We start from the raw sequence: 26267 nt of genomic DNA, 5'->3' as shown, positions 1-26267 counted from the left end.
GGTGTATCACATTTATTGATTTGTGAACATTGTACTAGCCTTGCATCCTTGGGATGGTGAATAATTTTTTTGATGTATTGCTGGATTCGATTTGATAGGATTTTGTTCAGGATTTTGGCATCTATGTTCATCAAGGATATTGGCCTGTAGTTTTCTTTCTTTGTAGTGTCTTTTTCTGGTTTTGGAAATAGAATTATGCTGGTCTCATAAAATGGGTTTGGAAGTCTTCCTTCTTCTTGAATTTTTTTAAATAGTTTGAGGAGAATGGGTTTTAGTTATTTTTTGAGTGTTCAGTAAAATTCCCCTTGAAGCTGTCCGGGCCTGGGTTTTTGTTTGCTGGGAGAGTCTTGATTACATCTTCAATTTCTTCTGTTGTTATTGGTCTGTTCAAGTTTCCTATCTCTTCCTGCTTCAGTTTTGGGGGACTATGTGTTTCTAAAAATTTGTCCATTTCTCTTAGATTGTCGAATTTGTTGCCATATAATTGTTCTTAATATTTGTTAACAATCCTTTGGATTTCTGTGGTGTCGATTATTATTTCTCCTCTTTCATTTCTGATTTTGTGTATTTGGGTTCTCTCTCTTTGTTTCTTAGTGAGTCTAGTCAAGGGTTCATCAATCTTGTTTCAACCTATGTGAGTCTTTTGTTGTGAGGTTAGGGTCTCTTGTAAACAACACATATGTGAGTCATGCTTCCTTATCCAGTCAGCTACTCTGTGTCTTTTTGTTGGTGTTGTTGTTCAGATAGAGTGGGAGGGAGAGAGAGAGAGAGAGAGAGAGAGAGAGAGAGAGAGAGAGAGAGAAACATCGACATGCAAGGGACACATGGAGTGGCTGCCACCCGCACGACTAACCAGGGTCGGGGACAAACTGCAACTGAGGTACGTACTCTTAGCAGGAACTGAACCCCGGTCTCTCTGGACTGCAGTCCAACGCTCTAACCGCTGAGCCAAACCGGCCAGGGCTACTCTGTGTCTTTTTATCGAAGCATTCAAACCATTCACATTTAAGGTGATAATTGATATGTGCTCATTTATTGCCATTTTTGTTTAGTGTGGTTCTATTTTTCTTCCTATTTCTTCTACTAATTACAGCAGTCTTTTCAGCATATCTTGCAGTGCTGGTTTGGTGCTAATGTATTCCCTTAGTCTTTTTTGGTTTGAAAAGCTCTTTATTTGACCTTCTATTTTGAATCATAGCCTTGCTGGGTAGAGTAGTCTTAGATTCAGATCTCTTTTTATTATGACCTTGATTACTTCATGCCCCTCCCTTCTGGCCTCTAGTGTTTCTGTTGAGAAGTCAGCTGAGAAGCTTATGGGGTTTCCTTTGTAGGTAACCTGTTGCTTACCTCTTGCTGCCGTTAGGATTTTCTCTTTGCCTTTAATTTTTGGCATCTTAATTACTATGTGTCTTTGTGTGGCCCTGTTTGGGTTCTTCTTACTTGGGGCTCTCTGTGCTTCTTGAACTTGAATACCTTCTTCCTTCACCAAGTTAGGAAAGTTTTCTGTCATTATTTCTTCAAATATATTCTCTACCCCTTGCCCATTTTCTTCTTCTTCTGGGACTCCTATAATGCAAATGTTATTATGTTTCCAGTTGTCCCACAGTTCTCTTAAGCTGTCTTACTGTTTTTTAATCATTTTTTTTTCCTTTTGTTTTTCTGATTGGTTGATTTTTGTCTACACTGTCTTCTAATTCACTGATCCGGTCCTTCACTTTCTTTACTCTGCTGGCTAGTGCTTCCAATGTGTTCTTTATGTCATTCTTCATTTCCATTTGGTTTGTTTTCAATGTTTCTATATCTTTACTCATGGTGCTGATGTCCTTACTCATGCTGTTGAGCTTCCTCAAGAGCATGGCTCTGAAGTCTACCTCTGATAATTTGCTTAGCTGCATTTCATTGATCTCATCTTCGATAGAGTTCTCTTGTTCTTTCATTTGGGATTTGTTTCTTTGCTTCACCATTTTGGCTATCTCAGTGGGTTTGGGAGCCTGCCAAATTTTCCCTGTGGGTGTTGGTGTTCTGCTGTTTGTGGCTCCCTCTACTGGGATTGGATGACCCTGGGTGGGCCCATGTTAAACAGCACTGTCAAGTCTTATTTTCCTGTATAGATTTGCAAGTCCAGAATAGGTCAGTTATCCTCTAGCATTTTTCTGGTTGCTAGTAGTCTCAATTACTTAGTGCCTTAAAATGTAGCCCTTGTATTCTGCATAAGAGGATTTCCAGAGGGTGGGATAGATGCTGGTTATTAATGAGCCTCAATTTGCATTTTATTGCCTCACCTGGGAAAGGCTGAATCTTTGAGGGGGTGCGGGCTGCTGCTTTTCCCCACAGCTCTGGGAAGGAGCACACTGGCCCCTGTCCTTTGTGGCTGCAACTCAGCAAAAACTCTGAGTGCCCTCCAAATCCCAAGTGTCCCCACAGAGTTCCAACCCAGTCTGTCCTCCCTGTGCCATAGCCCCCAGGTGAGTGGTTACGGCTATTTTATTGCTCTGTCCTGGCTCTCTGTGCTATGGAGCGGGCTTGGTCTTTATTCCCCAAGGGCGCTGCTCACAGCTAAGACTGCTGCTGTCCATGAGCTCCCAGCCGGCCACCCTCTCACTTCTCTGCAGATCCTACCAGTGTCCCTGGTTATATGGTTCTGTCCTGCTGCTTTCCTCTTTTTTTTTTTTTTTTTTTTAAGGATTTGTCTTAATTTTAGTTGTAATTCCCATTTGGTTCTGGGAGATTATCTGCGTAGCTTCTATTCACTCTGCCTCCATTTTCACATCCTGTACGCCTATCTTGTGCACAGCTGGGTCACACAGGCCTTTCTGGTGCCCCCACACCTGCAGGTCCCGCAGGTAACTGGATCACACAGTCCCTTTGGGAACCTGTCTATGCCTATGTTATGGGCTGCTGGGTCGCATAGGCCTCTCTGATGCTTCAGCACCCCGCAGGTCCCCCGGGTAACTCGATGAAACAGTCCCTGCTGAGTATTTATAATTCTATTCATTTATTTCTTGCTCTGATATGAGTGACCTGGAATTTCAGATTTTAATGAGAAGTGTTAGCAGGCATGTTCTTGTTTCTGATTTGAAAGGAAATATTTTAAAATTTCTCTCATATTTCTGCTTTGCAAGAGACTTTTTAAAATCATGACATGGGCCCTGGCTGGTTTGGCTCAGCAGTTAGAGTGTCGGCCCGCGGTGCAGAGAGACCCAGGTTCAGTTCCTGCTAAGGGCATGTACCTTGGTTGCAGTTTTTCCCTGGCCCTGGCTGGGTCGTGTGGGTGGCAACCACTTGATGTGTCCCTTTCATTTTGGTGTTTCTCTCTCTCTCTCTCCCTCCCACTCTATCTGAACAAAAAATGGGAAAATGTCCTCAGGTGAGGATAAAAAAAAATGTTAATATCATGAAATGGCACTTAAATTTATCAAAAGCTGTTTTGATTATATTGCAATTATCATTTTTCTCCCTTGTGTCTCTCATTATGCTAAATACATGAAAGAACGTTCTAAAAACCCATGGATGCAGACAATAATGTAGTGAAGGCCTGGGGGGGATGGGAGTGAGGTGAGGGGGTCAATGGGGAAAAAGGGGCGCATATGTAATGCTTTCAACAATAAAGATAAAAAGTTCTAATTTTTTATATTTCTGCTATGCAGAGATGAGTTTAGATTTGTCTGTGTGCCAGTATTAAGTTTTTACACATTCTTATTTTTAATTTGTTACATTTTTATTTCAAACGTCTATATTTACAATTGTTAGATTGACTTATGATGTAATTTCCTATGTTCTTGTCTGATTTTAGTATCTTATATGCTTTATAGATCTTATATGCTTTATAAAATTTTTTCAGTTACTTCTTTTCAAAAACGTTTTCAGAACGCATTTGAAATAGCTTGGGAATTTTTAATATTGAACATTTGATAGAATTCATCAATAAAATAATGCAAGATAATGTAATGGTTTTTATCTGTACATGTAGTCTATTTTTATTTCTAAAATTATATTTTAGGATATTGTTCATTTAATAAAAGTGTTAACATTACTGACATAAAAACCTATTTAAAATATGTTTTTTCAATATTTAGCACTTTTATTTGCTTTTTCTCTGATGCACTTAATATTCAGGAAGAATAGTGACTAAAATTCGGCTCTCTTTTATTTTAGTAATTTTTGTTGGTATATTCTATTTCAGTAATATATGTCCCTTAATATTCCTTTCTTTTACTGTTTATAAATTTACTCTCACTAATCATACCTCTAATCTAATTTCATGATTTGAATTCCTATTTAGGTATTTCAGGTTTTTATTTAAATTAGGCATTAAAAGTATAAATTCCTGTCAATACTGCTTTGACTGTATCCAATAAATAATATATGAATTATTTCATTATCATATTTAAGAATTTTCTTATTTCTATTGTTTTGAAATGTATCTTATTTAGAAATTTTATTTTAAAAATGCTATATGTAAAAGCTTTCAATTTTTTACTTTTAAAGTGATAAACCAAAGAACTTATATGCATTTACACATAAACAATGGACATGGACAACAATGCTGGGGGGTGGAGGGATGGGATGGGGAGGAGGGTTTCTAGAGGGAGAAGAGGAGAAACATCTTAACAAAAATAAGTTAATAAAAATTGGAAAAAAAATAAAGTGATTTCCTACTTAATTATCTTGTATACAAAGTGTATAAAGTCTATATTCTTCTAAAAAATTTTGAGCAATGTTTTGATTTGTTTTATGACCTAATATATCATCACTTTGTTAAATGCACCATGTGTATGTAATTGAACAGATTATTTAAATTTTTAGTATGATTGGAAAATTTTACTTATACTCGTAACATTATTCATTATAATATACTATATATATATTTCCTTTTTGTAACAAGTTACTTACATTGTTATATTCTTATACATTCTATTATAATGACGTTTTTACCCACTTTATATGAAATGTTTTGTCTGATACTGATATAGATGTATATTATTGTTTCTATTAATTTTCTGATGCATCCTTTATTTATTTAATTTTAATTCATTCAGTTTAGATTTAGCACTGGCAATTAGATTATACCTCTATAGTAAATATTTAAACATTATTGCACTATTATGTTTTAAATGGGCAAGTTTATGCAACTTATATTTGTTTTAAAGTATGATTTATATGGATTAATTCATTCTTTCACAATATTTATATTTTTACTTATCTTGTTATACTCATTATATTCATCTGTTTTTAGATGTTTTTAAAACAGCTTCATTAAGATAAAATTTACGTATAATACAACTCACCCATTTAAAGTCTACATTTCAGTATTTTTAGTAAAATCACAAAATTGCGCAACCATTGCCACAATCAATTTTAGATTGTTATTATCACCACACAATACATTTTAGCTATCAATTCCCAATTTCCAAAATTTCAACTCCATCCTTATGCAACTTCTAATATACTTTTCAGCTCCATAAATTTTTTCTACTCTGGGCATTTATTATAAAAGTAATTATATCATAATATAATATGTAATTTGTCTGTTTTTTCATCATGTCTTAAAGGTTCATTTATGTATCAGTTCTTCATTCCTTTTTATTGTTTTGTTTTGTTTTGTTTTGTTTATTTGTTTTGGTCTATAGAATACTTTGGGGAGAAATAATATCTTTACAACAGTGAAACTTCCAGTCCATGAGCCTGGTTATTCCTCTTTATTGTTGAATAGTGTTTTATTATATGGATATAATTAAGCTTTCACTTGAATGGTAATTTAATTGGGTATGCAATTCTAGGTTGATTGTTGTCTACTCTATAAATTTAGAAGATATAATTTTACTGACTTTGTGCATTCATTCTTTTCTGTTAAAAGATGCTCAGTCGGATGAGCATTGCCCTGAGCACTGAAGGATGCTGGTTGGATTCCCGGCCAGGGTGCATAGGGAAGGCAGCAGATAGATGTTTCTACCTCACAATGATGTCTCTCTCTCTCTCTCTCGCTCTCTCTCTCTCTCTAAGCATGTCCATAGGTGAGGATTTAAAAAAAAAGAAAAAGAGCACTTACATACAAAAGAATAAAAATGAACCATTTATACTGTATACAACAGTAAACTCAGAGTGGATTAAAAACTGAAATGTTAGACCTGAAACTATAAAACTACTAGAAGAAAACATAGACAGTAATCTCTTTAACATTTCTCTAGCAATATATTTTTTGGATAAGTCTCCTTGAGCAAGGGAAACAAAAGAAAAGATAAACAAATAAGACCATATTAAATCAAAACTTTTGCCCAATGAAAGACAACATCAACAAAACAAAAAAACAGCTTACTTAATGGGAGAATATATTCACAAATGATACAATTGTTAAGGGGTTAAAATAAAAATGCATAAAGAACTCATATAACTTAACAGCAAAACAACAAACATTCTAATTAAAAGTGATCAGAAGACTTAAATAGACATTTCTCCCAAGAGGACATACAAATGTCCAAAAGACATGAAAAGGTGCTCAACATCACTAATCATCAGGAAAATGAAAATGAAAACCACTATGAGATATAACCTCACAAATGTAAAAATGGCAAAAAAACAACAAATAACAAGTGTTGGCAAATGTGGAGGAAAGGGGATCCTTGTGAACTGTTGGTAGGATTCCAAGTGCAACCACTATGGAAAACAGTATGGAGATTCCTCCAAAAAAAAAAAAAAAATAGAGCTTCCATACAGTTCAACACCTTTACGTTTGAGTATTTAAAAAGATATATGCACCTCAATGTTCACTGCAGCTTCACTAGTAATAGCCAACATATGGAAGCAACCTAATGTCTATTAATATATGAATAGTTAGTAAAGATTGGCATAGATAGATAGATAGATAGATAGATAGATAGATAGATAGATAGATAGATAGATCTACATACACACAATATAGCAAAAAAAAAAAAGAAGGAAATCTTGCTCTTTGAGACCATGTGGATGGACCTAGAGTATATTATGCTAAGTGATGAGTCAGAGAAAGACAAATGCTGTATGATCTAACTTATATGTGAAATCTAAAAGAACAAAGTAAATTAATAAACAAAGTAAAACAGAAGCAGAACCATAGATATAGAGAACAAGCTGATGGTTGCCAAAATGGAGAGGTTGGTATGATGGGAATATTTTTTTAATCTTGAGGGGGAAAAAGTTGCTATCTGTCTCAAATTTAATTATTTTCTAGAAAATCTCATTTATCTGAAAGTCTGCCTTTAAGTATCTCTTGTAGGTCTTAGCACTTTGTCATTTTACTGCAAAATACCTGGGTTAGTAATTTTTTTCTTTTTCTTTTTTTCATGATTAGTAGTAGTTTGCTGTGTTGTTCATACCTAAAAACGTTCTCAATTCTGAAAAATTTTTACCATCAACTTTTAATATATTCTCTCTCCAATTTGTTTAATTATCACCTTCTAGAAATCTAAAATTAATATGTTAGAAATCATCACTCCTTTCTCATGTTTTTAAGATTTGTTTCTCTTATATTCCACCATGTAGGTTCATCCTTTAGGTTTAATCGCTACTTCACTAATTCTCACTTTAGTTCTTTCAGTATTATTTAACTCATCCACTGGGTTTTACATTTTAGTGAATAAATATACATATATATGTATGTATGCATGTGTACATATATATACACACTCACACATATATACATACACACACATACCTATGTGGTCATTGACTATGACAGTACAAATATACATATCTGTGTGTATACTTATAGAAGTGATATTTATCTGTTTATTATATCTATCTTGTCTTATATTTAATGGCTTCAATCTCTTTTCTAGCATTCTGTTTTCTTTCACATCTTTTTCATTTTAAACATTCTAACATTCTACATAATAACATTTTATTGTCAAAATGTATCCTTTAAATTTTCTCCTGTGCTTACTTTAACTAATAGTAGCTTATGTTATGCTGGTTTTTAAAAAATAATATTGAACAAAATTGAATCATGACCTCTTTGATTTTATTCCAGGATTGTAAAGTTGATTTAACATTAGAACATGCTCAATACCGGATACAAACTTACCAAACTGATTAAAACGTATCTAATAAAATCTTATAATGTGTGTAATTAATAACAAGAAATTGTAGAAACTCTTTTTTAAAATATAACATCAAGTAAATCATCTTAATTGATATTCAGTTTTCAATATTTTTGACAGTGGCAGCTAGTCAACACAACAAAATGAGGATAAATAATATCACAGGAATTAGAATGAAAAAAAAACTGACTTGTTTGCAAATAATCATATAAATTGACAGTACAAATTATAAGAAATAATTAAAGCCATTAACAGGTTGTTTAGCTTTATGATTATTATGTAAGAATCAAATTGATTTGCAATCCCAAACATAAACAAAAAATGATGTGGATGATATTTACAAATATAATGATCAGCTAAAACAGACAAGTCATAAAATATTAAATACAGTGGATTTTTTAGGCAGTATTTATACAAAAGCGTTACTATAATAAAAAATGAACACAAGAATATTTAACACAAATCTCAAAAGACTACTTCTGATTATGTCGAGGAGGAGGCACACATGGGAACTTTCAAAGATTCTGGACTATTCTATTTATTAATCTGCATGTCAGGTACACTAATGTTTATGCCTTTTTTTTTTTAATCATCGCCCGAGAATACTTTTCATTGATATTTTTTAGATAGAATGGAAGGCAGGGAGACAGAAAGAGAGAAACATCAATGTAAAAGAGACACACCAGTTGGTTTCCTCCCACATGACCCCAACTGGGGCAGGGATCAAACCTGCAACCCAGGTGCATACCCTTGACCGAGAATCGAACCCACAATCCTTGGGTACACAGGCCAACTCTTCAACAGCTGAGCCAAACCAGCCATGGTTGTTTATGTTATTTTTATGTTTTAAACAATGTATAATAATTTTGCATTTTATATATGATAAATATATTTCACCACTTAAAATTATATGAAACAACACAGAGCCAAAAATGGCCATGAGAGTCCTAAAGAAGATTTGGCCTAACAGATATCAAAACCCATTGTAACCATATTGAATTACACACAGTATGGTTTGGAGAACAACAGAATAGAAAAAAAGTCAGGAAACAGACAAAACACTGAAGAAAGAATAGTGCCCATTATATAAAAATAACCTCTAAAGTTAACAGCATATACCAGGGAAGCTATGGATCAATGGGAACTTATGAGAGAAAGAAATTGGTATAACCATTTCAGATAATAATTTTAAATTTACCATAAAAAGGAAAATTTGAAAATTGCAGTGGGAAATTCTAATTCCAGCTATATAACCTAGAGAAAAATTTTGAGAATTAGCATCAAGCACTAGATACAAGCTTGTTTTTAATATTCTTAACTGCATTGTTCCCAGTGGCAAAAACAAAAACTTTTTTTTTTTTTTTGGTTTTGGAGACATTATAACTGTACATTGACAGGAAAAGTAAATAATAGATTGTAGCACATTCATATAATGGAATTATTTAACTCTAAAGCCATGAATATATCTTGAATGCATAATAGTATGTCAAAAAGCACAGGTATCATCAAACTCTGCATTAGTTTCTTATTTCTCCTATAGTAAATTATCACAAAATTAGTCGCTTGAAACAACACAAATTAATTATCTTTTTTTTTTTTTTTTTTTTTATCCTCACCCGAGGACATTTTTCCATTTTTTACTCAGATAGAGCGGGAGGGAGAGAGAGGAAGAGAGAGAGAGAGAAACATCGAAACATCGAGGTGAAGGGACACATTGAGTGGCTGCCACCCGCACGACCGGCCAGGGCCGGGGACAAACTGCAACCGAGGTACGTGCCCCTAGCGGGAACTGAACCCGGGTCTCTCTGTACCGCAGGCCGGCGCTCCAACCGCTGAGCCAAACTGGCCAGGGCCAAATTAATTATCTTACAGTTCTGGAGATCAGAAGTCCAAAATGCATCTCACTGAGCTAACATGAGCATTAACAAGCTTGAATTCCTTGCAGAGACTTTAGAGGGAGTGCATTGCCTTGCCCTTTCTAGGTTCTAGAATTTAGAGCTGCCATTTATCTTGGCTCCTAATCCCCTTCTAACTTCCAAACTCGCACTTACATTACTCCAACCTTTGGTACCATCATCACATCTTCTTGTCTGAATCTGATTTTCCTACTTCTTCTTTCACTTGTAAAGGCTCTTGTGATTACATTGGATAATCTCCCTAGGTCAAGATTCTTAAATTAGTTATAGCATCTGCAAAGTCTCTTTTGCCATGGAAGGTAACATATTCATTCACAGGTTCCAGGGATTAGGAAGTGGACATCTTCTGTCTATCACAAAGTAGATCAAGTATTACAAAGAGTTTATAATACCTAGAAACAAGCAAAAATATATAGTATGTTGTTTTGGTTGAAATTGCTTCTACAGTAATATTCTTTTAAAAACAAAAACAAAAAAACAAGGGAGTGAGGAAGACAAAATCCAAGATAGTGTTTTCCTGTCTGTGGACATGGAAAAAGGGCATGGAGGTAGATTGCACAGAAGCACATGACTAGGTAGAAGGAGTTGGCAATGTTAAGATTTTTAAATTTAGCTACATGTTTATGGATTTTAAATTATGCTTAATAACTTTGTATATTATTACATATATTATTTGTAGTACATTACATTGTATTACCTATTACACTGAGATAGTTTAACAATAATCAAATGCAGAAATTGAGAAATATGTACATTATTTTCAAAAAGTGTACATATTTGTAGCATTACACGTATAACGTATTATGTATTTATGCATACACAGAAGCAAATTATAGAGGCACTTTGAGACTGCATTGTGAATCTCCGCTGTTGCAACATTCATGATGGCCTAATACTTTTTAATTCATTGTATTTGTATAATTCATCCCAAATATTTAATGCCTAAAATACCTAATCTAGTACAAAACAGTTTACTAGCCAATATAGTTTTGTACTTGTGGTTAGGTATGTAGTGAAACATTGCATTTATAATCTTGGGGTGCCATAACAAAATGACTTAAACAACAAAAATTTTTGCTCACAATTCTAGAGGCTGGAAGTCTGAGATCAGAGTGCCAGTCTAGTTGGATTTCTGCTGAGGCTCTCTTTCTGGCTTTTATTTAATTTTTTAAATTTATTTTTCTTTATTGATTTTTAGAGAGAGTAAGAGAGAGAGAGATAGAAATATAAATGAGAGAGAACATCGATTGGCCACCTCCTGCATGCCCCCCCACTGGGGATCGGGCCCACAACCTGGGCATATGCCCTGACCAGGAACTGAACCAGTGACCTCTTGGTGCATGGGTCGATGCTCAACCACAGAGCCACAGCAGCCGGGCTCTCTTTCTGCTTTTAGATGGCCACCTTTTCTCTGAGCCCTCACGTGGCAGAGAGAGAGCCAACTGTTTGGTTCCTCTATATAAACACATTAATTCCATCATGAGAGACCCACCCTCATGATCTTATTTAAATTTAATTACCTCTCCAACTTTACATGTCCAAATACCATAACATTTGGGATTAGACTTTAACTTTGGATTTGGGAGGAGGGGGACATAAATCAGTCCATAGGACATAGTTTCATTTTTAAAACACCCTTTTCACATAAAGCATCTTATTCTGTTAGAGCAGCAGTAACAAAAATATCTGAGGCTGGGTGGTGTATTAACAATAGAGGTTTATTTCTCATGGTTACAGAGGCTGGAAGTCCAAAATCAGGGCGTCAGCATGGTTGAGTTCTGGTGAGGGACCTCTTCTGGATTGCAGACTGATGACTGCTGGCTGTGGCCTCACATAATAGAAAGCAGGGAAGGGAAGCAAGTTCTCGGGACCCTTTTAAGAGCACTGATTCCTCTCATGAGGCTCCATTTGCCTTCTCAAAGACCTCCACCTCCTAATACCATGACATGGGAGTGGGGTAGGATTTCAACATATGGAATTGGAGGGGACATGAATTTTCAGTTCCTAATAGAAAAGATTTTCTAGAAAGTCCTCTATAGTGCTGAATTAAGTGAAATTCTTTATTCCTAGAGGTCACAGTCAAAATCCCTAGATTTTATACCTAATTATTAGTGATTATTATTAAATACAACCTGAAACAGGTTTTGTTTACCATGTGTGTTTTGTTTACCATGTGTGTTTTGTTTGACCTAGCAATATGGTATATATTAAAGAAATAAGTCTATTTTTAGTACAGACGAATTTACTGATGCTTTTTTCAGCTAATGTAAGTTTGTTTGGAGGAAGGTGAAAGAAGACAGCAGAGCAAAATAGGAGGGATATCATCTTATGATGGTGAGCAATTAAGAACATACAATCCCTAACATATCAATCAATATTAATCAATAAAATCATCTTGTAAAATGATTTTCCTCCTGAACTAACAAATCTATTATGTGAATTTTAAATTCTTAAGATGTATCTTTCCAATTTAAATCTCATATGAATCTGGTGTTTTAAAAAATGTGCATAAATTGACATCAATCTATAAATATTTCAAACTTTAATTCTTGAAATTAATAACAGAAAATATGTCTGAATGTGAACTATCCTGCTGCAGCACTAAATTATTTAACAAGCAACAGCAAGATCAAATTACAGTTTGACCCACATAGACAGACAGAGACAAATTTAGATTTACTTCTAGCGGATTAGCTTAACATCCTCATTTCATGACATGTACGCTGCTTTTATTCAGTCTGTGCCCAGGCAGACTCATGTCCATTGTAGCCCCCCAATTTGATTTGTTTTAATTATGTCAAGAAAAAAAAAGAGAGAGATAAAAGTTTTTAATTAAATAGCTAAGAATTTTCATTTAAAATAACAGCAATGAGCAATTCTCCCTCCAACAATGAATTCAGGTGACTACCAGCGTCTATGTTTATGGTTTCTGTGTGCCATTTACTTATCAAGTTCTCAAATCCTTTCATTTTAGAATATTCAAACAACACACACACACACACACACACACACACTATATATATATATACATATACACACATACACATATATATACTGATATATATATATACACATATATATATACTGATCATCATGAAAACAGGCATCCTAGAAAAATGTGCATATATGTCAATTTATTACGATTCTGAGGTACACTGATCAAATGCAAAAAGAATTCTACTAAGTGCTAAAACAGTTGGAAAAGTTCCCCCCACCCCCAAGTCCTACTTTTAAGTTCCTTTGATACAAGGTGGCAGAAAGTCAAGAGAGAACTTAAAACAAGTTTCACATTAATATTTGAAAAAGGGCACCCACTGTGTTTGATGTGGCGCCCTTCATGCAAATCATGTCGTCCAAGAGAAATCCCAGTAGGAAGGGTACTGCTTTTTTCTTAGCGTGCTCCCTTTCTTCCTGCTGGATAATAATGAACTTCTCGCACTCCCTTTGCAACCCCCCTGAGCTATACAGAAATTAAGTTATTACTTGCTAGCTGAAGACTCTTTTGGCAAATTATCAGGACATATTTTTACTATTATTGATTTTCAGTTAAGAGAGTAAGACTCAAATTCTGAACTTTATTAGGAAGACAAAATTTAACTTATTTTTCTAGTAATGAGCAACATAAGGTCTGAGCAAATTTTGCCAAAACAGGATAAGTTCACTTAAATTATTTCAGTACACAATTGGTATTTATTAAAAGCATTCCTTTATGGACTGGCAGCATGCAGGGACATCGATTTAGCTGGTGCACGGGAATTGTAACGGAGAGAGCCAAGGCATAGGAAACAGGCCACTAGCTGACTATGGATGCCTCTCAAAGCCTTCCTGCCTGGGGGAGGGAGGATTGTAGAAATTAAATTTCAGTGTTAGAATTGCTACCATATTGACAGTACTTATTTTGTTGTGTACTGGGAAGCTCTAGATTTTTGGTGACTACGTACATATCTTCAGGAATAGAGAACTGGATGAAAGATAACTAACCTTTTCCCGCTTTAACAATACTGTACATGGAAACATTTAATGCTCTTCTTCTACCATCACACCCACACGAAATTCATCTAGGGAAACCCTGAGTAATTTTTCTTTGGCTTCTTTAAAATGGCAGTCATTTTTTGTTGTACCTCAACATGAAATTTCAAGTTTATGTTATTAATATAACAAAGAAATATCACTTCACTTAACAGTTTATCAACACTTTCACATACTAAGTTTTCATTTGCACCTCATCAAAACTCGATGAGAAAATTACTCTTACTGTTCAATTGTACAAATAAACTGATTCTAGAGAGAGTACATGAATTATCTTCATGATTATTAAAGTATGATCTAGTAACTATGTCCTCTGACTTCAGGTCATTTAAATTTCTTAGAACAACCTAATTTCTTTGGAATTAAATAGATATTAAGAATTAAAATCCGCCCTGGCCGCTTTGGCTCAGCAGTTAGAGTGTTGGCCTGCGGTCTGGAGAGACCCGGGTTCAGTTCCCGCTAAAGGCATGTACCTCGGTTGCAGTGTGTCCCTGGCCCTGGTTGGGTGGTGCAGGTGGCAGCCACTCAATGTGTCCTTTTCATATCGATGTTTCTCTCTCTCTCTCTCCCTCCCACTCTATCTGAACAAAAATGGAAAAATGTCCTCAGGTGAGGATAAAAAAAAAAAAAAAAAAAATTACGATCAGTCCAACCAGTGTGGCTCAGTGCTTGAGCATCAACCCAGGCACCAAGAGGTTACTGGTTTGATTACCAGTCAGGACACATTCCCAGGTTGTGGGCCAGATCCCCAGAGTGGGGCATGCAGGAGGTGGCCAATCAATGTTCTCCCTCATCGATGTTTCTATCTTTCTCCCTCTCATTTTCTCTCTCTCTAAAAAAAATAAAATAAAATCACTAAAGGAAAGAAAGAAAGAAAGAAAGAAAGAAAGAAAGAAAGAAAGAAAGAAAGAAAGAAAGAAAGAAAGAAAGAAAGAAAGAAAGAAAGAAAGACTTGAAATAAATTCCTTGGCATGAAAGGAATCCTGCCTGAAATCACCATTAGACGCTGAGCGAACGATTTCTTCTGTAAATACTATTCACATCATCTCCATCATGTGAATCTGAGCACTTAATCGAACTATATAACACATGCCAAAACCCAGGCTAAAATTATACTAGCACCCACATAATTTCTTCTGAGTTCTTGAGTTTGCTGATTTTGACTATGTGACTTTCCTCGTATGTTTTTTGTTATTGTTTCCAATGTGATATGTTAGAAATCATTCTGGTTCTTAAGCTCTTGTCTGTGTAGAATACCACCATACCACCAAATTTTTTGAGAAGAGGCACTGGATTTCACTTTAAGAACAAGAGACATTAAAGGGTCTACTTTAGCATTTTATTTACATTCTGAAAAAAAAAAAAAATCACAGTAAATCTACAAAGACACATCAATAGCACTCAATTTGAATTTTGGAAAACCTTGGACAAAGGATTTAGTTTCCTCCCTGAATAAAATTAACATATCTACTGACAAAGAAAAATAAACCCAAGGAAGTAAATAAATGTTAATAATGATGAAAAGGATATGCTTGTCAAAACATGGTCTCTAATGATTATTTTACACAATTACCATCACTTTGATATCCTTTAAATAATGATTTCTCATCAGCTCTTCAAATAAGACCATGAATTTCAATATAATGGATCAGACAATTAGTGTATCTAAACGGAAACCCGCATGTGGTAGGTGCCAGTGGGCTTTTTGAGGGAAAGGCTAAACAAATTATGCCTATGTACTGCTCTACACAGCATGTGATACTGCTCCTGATTTTAAAATATGATAGGCATATGCCTAGAAGCTTCTAATTACTGTTTAATTATCTTATCTTTGATAGCTAATACATAGTAGCCATTTAAAGACTGAACAAGTAGATATGCTTCATAACCACATCTGCATAGTTTGCTACCAGTATTTATACATGTATACGTTTTAAAAATTATTACACGTCTACTGTTGATTTGGCTTAGAACATGAGAGCATTGCTAGAACACAAAGACAAAATTACAGTTACCATAAACTAATGAAGGAGTCGGTGACCGACCAAGTGGAAGGTTTCGTTTTTGTTTTTCTTAGCCTCCTGAGAAACAGACTGTGCACATTTGTATGGAATAAAGAATGTGCTATATAGTTCTGTTTTGTCTTTAAAAACAAACAAAGATTAAGAAGGTCTGCTTAAGCATGGAGTCATCATTTAAAGGTGTTATTATAACTTTATAAGTTCTTTCTGCTATCTGCCTCCAGGTTAATTTCTATTATTTCAGTATGTAATTTAAGATTTATACATTTTGAAGGTGTTAGTATATAGCTGCCAGTAGTCAAATTAAGAAGTATCTATAGCATCCTGTCTCTCATTTGTAGAGAGGTGGGTTAGATAATAATTCGGAACATGGTACAGTCTTTTTTTAAAATCTCTGCACTTTTTTTTTTTTTTAATCCTCACCTGAGGACATTTTTTCATTTATCTTCAGATAGAGTGGGTCACAGAGAGGGAGGAAGAGAGAGGAAGAAACATTGATGTGAGAGAGACACATTGACTGGCTGCCTCCCACACGACCCCAACCGAAGCCGGAGACAAACTTCAACCGAGGTACGTGTCCTTAGTGGGAATTGAACCCAGGACTCTCTCGTCCGCAGGATGATGCTCTTACCGCTGAGCCAAACTGGCCAGGGCAAATCTCTGCATTTTCTTAATATTTTCTCCACCTTTCAGCAATGATATTATTTATCTAATTAGTGTTCAAGTCTACACAATGAAAAAAATCTTTGTAAGCATTACTTACTAATCTTTATAAAACTCCCATGAAGTCAGGAGTATTATCCTGGTTTTTCCCATGTAGATGTTTGACGAAATTAAGAAGTTTATTAAAAGTTAAATAATGAGTCATTTATGAATAAATGTCATCACTTTATCCACCAAAATATACTGCCTATTAATAATTTAGTGTGAAATGCAATGCTTGTTATTTCTCTTACATAAAAATTTGTGCCCACAGACCAGAGACCTGGGTTCAGTTCCTGCTAAGGGCATGTACCTCAGTTGCAGTTTGTCCCCAGCCCCAGGTGAAGTTGTGTGGGTGGCAACCAGTCGATGTGTCTCTCACACGTCGATGTTTTTCTCTCTCCCTTTCTCTCTCCCTCCCTCTCTATCTGAAGATAAATGGAAAAAAAAAAGTCCTGGGTGAGGATAAAAAAAAAAAAATTGTGTGAGTCTTATGTTCTGTCACTATGAAAGCTGATAATCAAGCCCAGAGGTAGATAAGCAGCATGGGAGTCCAGAGAGTCAGACACCCTGTGCAGGTGGTTAGGAGATAATGCATGAGTGAGAGGCAGAGTGATTCAGGGACATACAGGCTCATGAACCAGGGGGAAAAAAAAAAGCTGGATTTTAATCCATATTTTATTTCATATGAAGTTAGCTTGTCACAATTATATTCTCTCTCCAAATCTCAGTTTCTCTCTCTATAAGCAACAGCACTTTCCTCTGATAGCTGGGATGATTAGAGCTAATGTATCTAGGATCCAACATACCATGGCAATGAATAAACAATAAATAAGTCTTATGATAAAAACAAACAAACAAACAAAAAAGATAAAGTTACATGTTAGTGGTAGAGAAAGTTGAGAATAAGTTTGAGGCATTGCTCTTTGTGAGCTCACCCAAATTACTCCCGTTTTAAAACATTCTAAGAGAAAGCAGGATGTAATGTGATGAGAAAAGTAACTTTGGATATAAGTAAATCTTTAAAACTAAAGTTGAAAGAAACTACAGATAGGCACTGTATTATAAGTTGTAAAGCAGATTGCTGTATGGGAAACAGTTAACGCTTTTAGAACCACTACACATGTGACAACTGGACAAGTAGTAAATGGACAGTGGGGGGTTGAAGCCAGGTTTTCCACTATTGGGATAGGAAGATACACATAAGCAAGGGGAGGATGCCAGAATGATCTACATGGTAATGGATTATGTTGGAGCCATCGGTACAAATTTATGTTTACCTTAATATAGATATCAATGATTATATCCAGAAATATTTATAGATACACAAATATACACAGGTTGGTATGCACATATATATTTCCTTACAGAGAGGGCCTAGAGGCAATGACATCCCAGTAGCAACAAGCACACTTAATACCCAGACCTTGGTTTCTAATACTATTTTTCAGGAGAACAAGAGATACTTAAGCAAATGGCTGATTCTAAGACTTCAGTAGAACATATACAAGATGATTTCTTAGTATCTTGTAGTACCCACAATTAAGGATCTCTCTCTCTCTATCACTCACACACACACATACACACAAAGTAAAAGAACTACTAATGGTCAAAGCTGGAACAATCTGAGTAACAGAATTAGATTATAAACCAAGTATAAAATGGATGTCCTTGAAGCCATACTGATATTAATAAAAGTATTCATTCATTAATTTATATTTTTATTTATAGGTAAACTAGAGCTATTGCTGATTCAGAATTCCAAATGATGGATGTACTCTGTCCTCAAGGAGGTAGGTACTCAAGTATGAGCTGTGTATAGTGAGTACCATCCATGGTGCACAATTATAGAGTTTTAGTGACCAGGGGAGATCTCCCTAAAGTAGTTAATTTTAAGCTGTAATTAAATTATAAAGTGGAGGTAGCAAGGCAAAACAGGAATTAAGTGGGAGGGAAACTGTTCCAGGCAGAGCAAACTATTTATTTGTATTGGTTGATGAAAGCATTGAAATTCAAGAGCTCAGGACTGGAAGGAATCAAACAAAACCAGAATGTCAGAGCTTAAAAAAATTAAGAGTGATTCAAGATGAGGCAGGCAGTTACCCTGAAAAAGTTCTGCAAGTATAAAGCAAATTTAATTGCTATTATAGTGGCAATATGAAGCCATAAAGGGTTCTGGGCCCATGAGTAACCATCTGATAGAATTTTTAAAGCAATGTTCTAGCTGCTCTCTACAATGTGAATTGGGACAGAGCGAGGATGGGTGTAATGCACTACTGTGACAGTAATCCAGGTAAAGGATAATGACATCTCAAATGTCTCTGTTTGCATAGATCAGTGTTTCTGAAACTTCAGTGAGCATCAGAGGACCAGTAAAAACACAAATTGCTGGGCACAAGGCCCAGAGTTTCTGATTCAGTAGAACTGAATGAGCCTGAGAATTTGCATTTCTTACAAGTTCTTAGGGTGTTCTGCTGCTGCTGCTTCAAATACCAGAAGTTGAGAATTACTAGTGTAGAGAATAAAAATTACAATGCTTTCAGCTCACTGCTAAGTAAGTAATGGATATGGACCCTTATTAGGATTACTAGATTTAACAAATAAAAAACATAACACTCCCAGGTAATTTTTTAAGTTTAGATAAACAACAAATACATTTACAGTGTATGTTCCATGAAAAACATGAAGGTACTTATACTATAAATCTATTCTTGTGGTTTATCCAAAAGTCGAATGTATTTGTGATCCCTGTGGGTTAACTGGCAGTACTGCAGCTCTGGCAGAGGTGTGATAGCATCTTCTGGACACACAGTCAGAAATGCATATGCTAGGTCAGATGTCACTGCACAATGATTTTACTAAGAATCATCTTTTTTTTTTTTCCCCAAACGATTGAGTATAATCACTCCAGATATGTATGCAATAGTGTTCTTTTTCTATAACATCACAGTTCTTGATACTATAGAGCTGGTATTCCAAATCTACTTAATCTTTGCCAGTCTTCCACATTTTCTATTCAAAACATTTAAATCTAAAATTTACTAGTTGGGATCAAGTCACCATTTTAAAATAAAACAAGGCCCTTTCATTATGAATCTATTAATTATATGTTAATTAAATATGAAATATTTCAGTTCTATAACTACATGTAATTATTACATATAAAAATTGCATTAAGCACTCATCTATTCCTAATTGAAATTTGGAACGAAAACTTTAAAATGTAGTTGAAGTGTTCCATGTATCTTCTCTCCCCAGTCTAACATGCTCCTTCTACTCTACACCAAGAGATAATTTCTGTCTTCAGAGTTGATTTTTTAAGTTTAATATAGTATACCTTTAACACATGAATGTGTATTTTTCATATCTGAATAAGCCTTACATGTAGAGTTGTATTTATCTATTCTTCCACGTGTCTTATTATCTCAACATTTTGTTTGAGAGACATATCTATATTAATAAATGTGGCTTTCTATCATTTACTTTCAATGCTACATTACTTTCCTTATATATACTCTTTTATAATTTTAAAAATAAAATTTATTTAAATTAATGTTTAATCAAACAAATAAATATATAAAGAAAAATCAAAATAATACAGTTAGACTTAGAGTGGAAAACAGCATTCTTCTACCTTTTCTTTTCCCATCCCCTGATTTTTTTCTCCAGACAACCATTTTTAACTCCTAGCTGTTTATTATTGCAGTTTTTTTGAATAACATGTTCATTACTGATTTTTTTATTGACTCTCCTCCATTACACACACCTCTTCTCTCCAATCCCCACAATGTTACATAATCATTTGTTATATCTCTATTCGGTGTTTACATCATTATGAATGACTTTATGACTAGTATTATTCACAATTGAGGTATGCAGTGTAGTTCTTGAAAAACTTTTAAATTTTTCCTGGGGTTCAGAATAGCCTCAGCTTTGTTTTCTTACTTTACAAAAATCTGCTGATCACTAAGGCATCTCCAGACTCACTGAAACACTAAAAATCTCTTGACTCTATATTCAAACACATCAGGTAATCTCAGTTTTTTCACTTGACCCTCCACACTTTGCAACCTTCCCACCCCTCTTCCCTCTGGTAACCAACATACTGTTGTCTTCCATGTCCTTCCATGGCTTGATAGCTCATTTCCTTAGAGTGTTGAATAATATTCCACTCTCTGGATATACAAGAGTTTATTTATCCATCCATCGATTGAAGAACATCTTAATAGCTACCAAATTAGGGCAATAATAAATAAATAAAGCTACCATAAACGCCATGTGCAAGTGTTTTGTGTGGACTTGTGTTTTTAACTCTTTGGGGATAAGTGAATACCAAAGAGTTCAATTGCTAGATTATATGACAATAGAATGATTAGTTTTGTAAGAAGCCATCACACTGTCTTTCAAAGTAGCTGTACCATTTTGTGTTCCTGCCAGCAATGCAAGTTCTCATTGCTCCACATCCTTGTCATTATTTGGTGGTGTCAGTGTTCTGGAATTTGGCCATTCATATAAGTTTGTTGTTTTAATTTGGATTTCCTTGTTGACCTATGACTTGAAGCATCTTCTCATATGCTTATTTGAAACTGCACATCTTCTTTGGTGAGGTATTTGTAAATGTCTTTGGCCCATTTTTAATAAGGTTATTTCTTTTTTTATTGTTGAGTTTTAAGAGTTGTTTATATATACGGATAACATTTCTTTTTCAAATTGTCTTTTGCAAATATTTTATTGCTTGTCTTGTAATACTTTTGATATTATCTTTCACAGAGCAAACGTTTTTAATTTTAATGAAATCCAGCTTACACATTTTTTCATGCATTTTGTCTTTGTTATTGTATTTAAAAAAGCATCACCATACTAAGGTCATTGCTATGTTCTGTATTATTGCATCCGCCTAAAATTCATATGTTTAAATCCTAAACCCATAAGTAATGTTACTGGTAGGTGGTGCTTTGGGGATTAGTTGGTGATTAAGTCATGAGGGTTAAATAATCATGAATGGGGTTAGTTCTCTTATTTAAGAAATCCCACAGAGCTCCCTTAGTCCCTTTAGTCATGTTGGATACAATGATAAGTGTGTGACCTGGAATCAAGCCCTCACTTGACCATGTTCACATCCTGATCTTGAACTTCTAGCTTCTAAAACTGTGAGAAATACATTTGCTATATGAGCTACTCTGTGTGTGATATTTTGTTATATGAACCCAAATGGAATATCACGGTTATCTAGATTTTCTCCTATTTTATGGTCTAGGGATTTTATATTTTAAATTTAGGTCTATGATCCATTCTGAACTCATTTTTGTGAAGGATTTAATATCTGCTCTGGTTTCATTTTTTTGCATGTGGATGTCCAGTTGTTCCAGCACCATTATTTGAAGAGATTATCTTTGCCTCAATGCATTGCCTTTGATCCTCTGTGAAAGGTTAGTTGACTATATTTTCAGGAGTCTATTTCTGGGCTTGCTATTCTGTTCCATTGATCTATTTGTCTATTACTTCACCGAGAATAGACACAATGTATTGATTACTGTGGTTTTATAGTAAGTCTTCAAGTCAGGCAGACCTTTTGTGTCCCCTTTCTTCACTATTATATTGGATATTCTGGGTTGTTTGCCTCTCCATATAAAAGATAGAATCACTTGATTGATATACGTAAAAACTTACTTCCTGGGATTTTGACTGGGATTGCATTGAATCTATTCAAAAATTTGGGAAGAACTGGAATCTTGACAATATTGTGTCTTCATCTTCTTGAACATATCTCTTCATTTATTTGCTTTCCTTCATTGGAGTTTCATAATTTTACTTATATAGATCTTGTATGTGTTTTATTAGATTTACACCTATGTATTTCACTTTTGGGGGACTAATATATATGATACTTTTTTTAAGTTTTAAATGTCACTGATCCTTGTGAAACCCATTGGATTTATAAATTAACCTTGTATCTTACAGCCTTGCTATACTTGCTTATTAGTTCAAGGTATATTTTCTTAATTCTTTTGGATTTTCTCCATAGACAATTATGTCATCTATGAACAAAAATAGTTTTATTTGCTTATTCTTTGTTTGTGTACTTTTTACTTCATTTATTGCCTTATTGTATTAGCTAGGACCCCAGTATGATGTTGAAAAAGAGTGGTGAGAGGGACATCCTTGATTTGTACTTGATCGTAGTGGGAAAGTTTTGAGTTTCTCATCATTGGCTATGATGTTAGTTGTAGTTTTCTTGAAGCTATTCTTTATCAAGTTGAGAAAGTTTCCCTTTATTTCTAGTTAAATGAATTTTTTATCTTGAATAAATTTGAATTTTGTTAAATACTTTTTCTGCATTTATTGATATAATCATGTGATTTATTAGCCTGTTGTAATGGATGACATTAATTGATTTAAAAAAATTATTGCTTTTTTTTAGCGAGAGAGGAAGGGAGAGGGAGAGAGAGAAACATCAAGGTGAGATTGTAACATCTGTTGGCTTCTACAAGGGATGAAGCCTGCAACCTGGGCATGTACCCTGACCAGGAATCCAGCCAGTAACCTTTTCATGCAGGGGACAATTCCCAACCAACTGAGCCACACCAGGCAGGGATACATTAATGGGTTTTAAATACTAAACCAATGTTGCATACCTGGGGACAATTTCACTTGGTCGTGGTGTATAATTCTTTTTAATTTTTTTCTTTTTGGATTTGATTTGAGAACACTTTGTTGAGGGTTTTTGCACCTATATTTATTCAATATTGGTCTGTAATTGCACCTATATTTATGCAATATTGATCTGGTTTTGGTATTAGGGTAATGCTGACCTATTAATAAGATGTATTCCCTATGTTTTATCTTCTGAAAGAGATTTAGATAATTATATAATTTCTTCCTTAAATGTTTATTTGAATTTACCAGGTGAAACATCTGGGTCTGGTGCTTCTGGATATGGAAAGTAATTAATTATTGATTTAATTTATTTTATAGATATAGACCTTTTTCAGATCATCTATTTCTTCTTAAATGAGTTTTGGCAGAGTTTGCCTTCAAGGAATCGGTTCATTTAATTTATGTTATCAAATTTAGGAACCTAAAGTTTTTATAATATTTCTTTAATATCCTAACAATTTCCATGGGATCTGAAGTAATATTTCCCCATATATTTTTGACATTAATAATTCCTGTCTTATCTTTTTGTCTTAGTTAACCTGGATAAAAGCATATTGATTTTACTCATGTTTTCAAAGAACTAGCTTTTGGTGTCATTGATTTCACTCTTGATTTCCTATTTATTAATTTTTGTTCTAATTATTATTTTTATTTTTCCTCCACTTAATTGGGCTTTAATTTCCTCTTCTAAGATGGAGACTTAGGTTGTTGATTGAATTTTTTTCTTTTCTAATATATTTATTCAATGCCATTATTTTCCCTCTAAGCACTGCTTTTACTGCATCCCACAACTTTTGAAAAGTTGTGTTTTCACTTTCATTGAGTTCAAAATATTTTTAAATTACTCTTGAGGTTTCTTCAACCCATGTGTTATTTAGAAGTGTCTTGTTTAATTTCCAAACATTTGCAGATTTTCCAGTTATATTTCTGTTATTGATTTCTAAGTTAGATTCATTGTGGTCTGAAAACAGACATTGCATTATTTGTATTCCTTTAAATCTCTTAATGTCTTTTTTATGGGCCAGAATGTGTCTGTCTTAATGACTGATGTGAGCTTGAGAAAAATGTGCATTTTGCTGTTGTTGGTTGTATTCTACAGATGTTCATTATATCCAATCGATTGATAGTGTTGTTTTCCACTATGTCCTTACTAATTTTCTGCCTGCTGGATCTGTCCATTTCTAACGGAGGGGTGTAGAAGTCTATGACAGTGGATCCATCTAGTTCTCCTTGCAATTCTATCATTTTTTGCCTTATGTAGTTGATGCTTTCTTCTTAGATACACACACGTACATATATATAAAGGATTGTTAAGTCTTAGAGAATTAACTCCTTTATCATTATGTAATGGCCTTCTTTATCTCTGACAACTTTTTTTACTTTGAAGTATGTTCTGTCTGAAATTAATGTAACTATTTTTGCTTCCCTTTGATTAGTGTTAGAATGCTTTATTTTCTCCATCTATTCACTTAATCTATGAGCTTTTGTATTTAAAATGGGTTTCTTGTACACAACATATCATTGGTTTATATATTTTGATCAACTCTGGTAATCTGTGTGTTTTCATTGGATATTTAGACCACTAATATTCAAAATTATTATCAGTATAGTCCGATTTATATATACCATACCCATTACTATTTTTTGTTTGTTGTTCTTGTTGTTTTCTATTAGTTTTCTGCCTTTGGTGGTTTTAAATGAGCATTATATATGGTTCTGTTTTTTCTCTTTTCTTAGCATGGTGGGGGGGGGGAGGGCAGGGAGGTGGAGGAGGGTATGGTTGGATAAATTGTGATGGACAGAGACTTGACTTGGGGTGGTGAACACCCAACACAGTGTACAGGTGATGTGTTGTAGAATTGTGCACCTGAAAACTGTATAGTTTTCTTAACCAGTATCACCCCAATAAATTCAATAAAAAGGGTAAACATTTATTTTTGTGATTCCCTTAGAGTTTGCTATATATATTTACAACTAATTCAAGTCTACTTTCAAATAAATCTATACTACTTCACAGGTAGAATAAGTGCCTTATAATAACAAAATAATGTTATTTTTTACCTCTTGTCCCTTATGTCATTGCTATCATTTATTTTACTTACATAACCATACATACATCTATCTGTACTGATATACAGGTATTTTATTCTCTCTAAAAATTTTATATTGACATCTCTTGCAAGGCAAATCTACCTGCAAGAAATTCTCTCAATTTTTTTTTTTTTTTTAATCTTTACTTCTTACCTTTTGAGTAATTATTTTGCAAGGTATAGAGTTCTAGTTTGGTGGTTTTTTTTTTTTTTTTTCTCTAAAACATTAAATATTTTATTCTAGTCTCTTGTTCCTTATATGGTTTCTGAGAGGCAGTCAGATATAATTCATATTTCTGTTTTTTCTCTATAGGTAATATATTTTTGTTCCACCCATCTGGCTCTTTCATACTTTTCTGTAGTTTGAAAATGATATGACTAGGTATAGATTTGGGGTGGCAGTGGGGGCGGGGGACTTTATCCTGCTTGGTTTTCTCTGAGCTTCCTGGGTCTGTGGTTTGGTGTCTAACATTAATTTTGGAAAATTTTCACATGATTTTTTCAATAATTCTTTGTTTCTTTCTTTCTTCTTCTTTTGGTTTCCATTATACATATGTTACGTGTGTGTGTATTTTTTTTTTTTTTTAGATGACCCACAGTTTTTATTTTTATTTTTTTAAATATTTTTTTCTTTATTGATTTGAGAGAGAGAGAAAAGGAGAGGGAGAGAGAGATAGAAACATTGATGAGAGAGAACATCGACTGGCCACCTCCTGCACGCCCTGCACTGGGGATTTGGTCCACAATCTGGGCATGTGCCCTGACCAAAAATTGAAC

At 34.3% G+C, this 26267-nt stretch overlaps 1 pseudogene; it reads right to left on the bottom strand.

Annotated features, from left to right (window-relative positions):
- The window catches only part of LOC118620727, an 82755-nt pseudogene that overhangs the window by 42603 nt on the left and 13885 nt on the right, over positions 1-26267 (bottom strand).

This window comes from Molossus molossus, unplaced genomic scaffold (genome assembly GCF_014108415.1).
Source record: "Molossus molossus isolate mMolMol1 unplaced genomic scaffold, mMolMol1.p scaffold_m16_p_8, whole genome shotgun sequence".
Lineage (NCBI taxonomy): Eukaryota > Metazoa > Chordata > Mammalia > Chiroptera > Molossidae > Molossus > Molossus molossus.
This window is presented reverse-complemented; position numbering and strand designations above follow the sequence as displayed.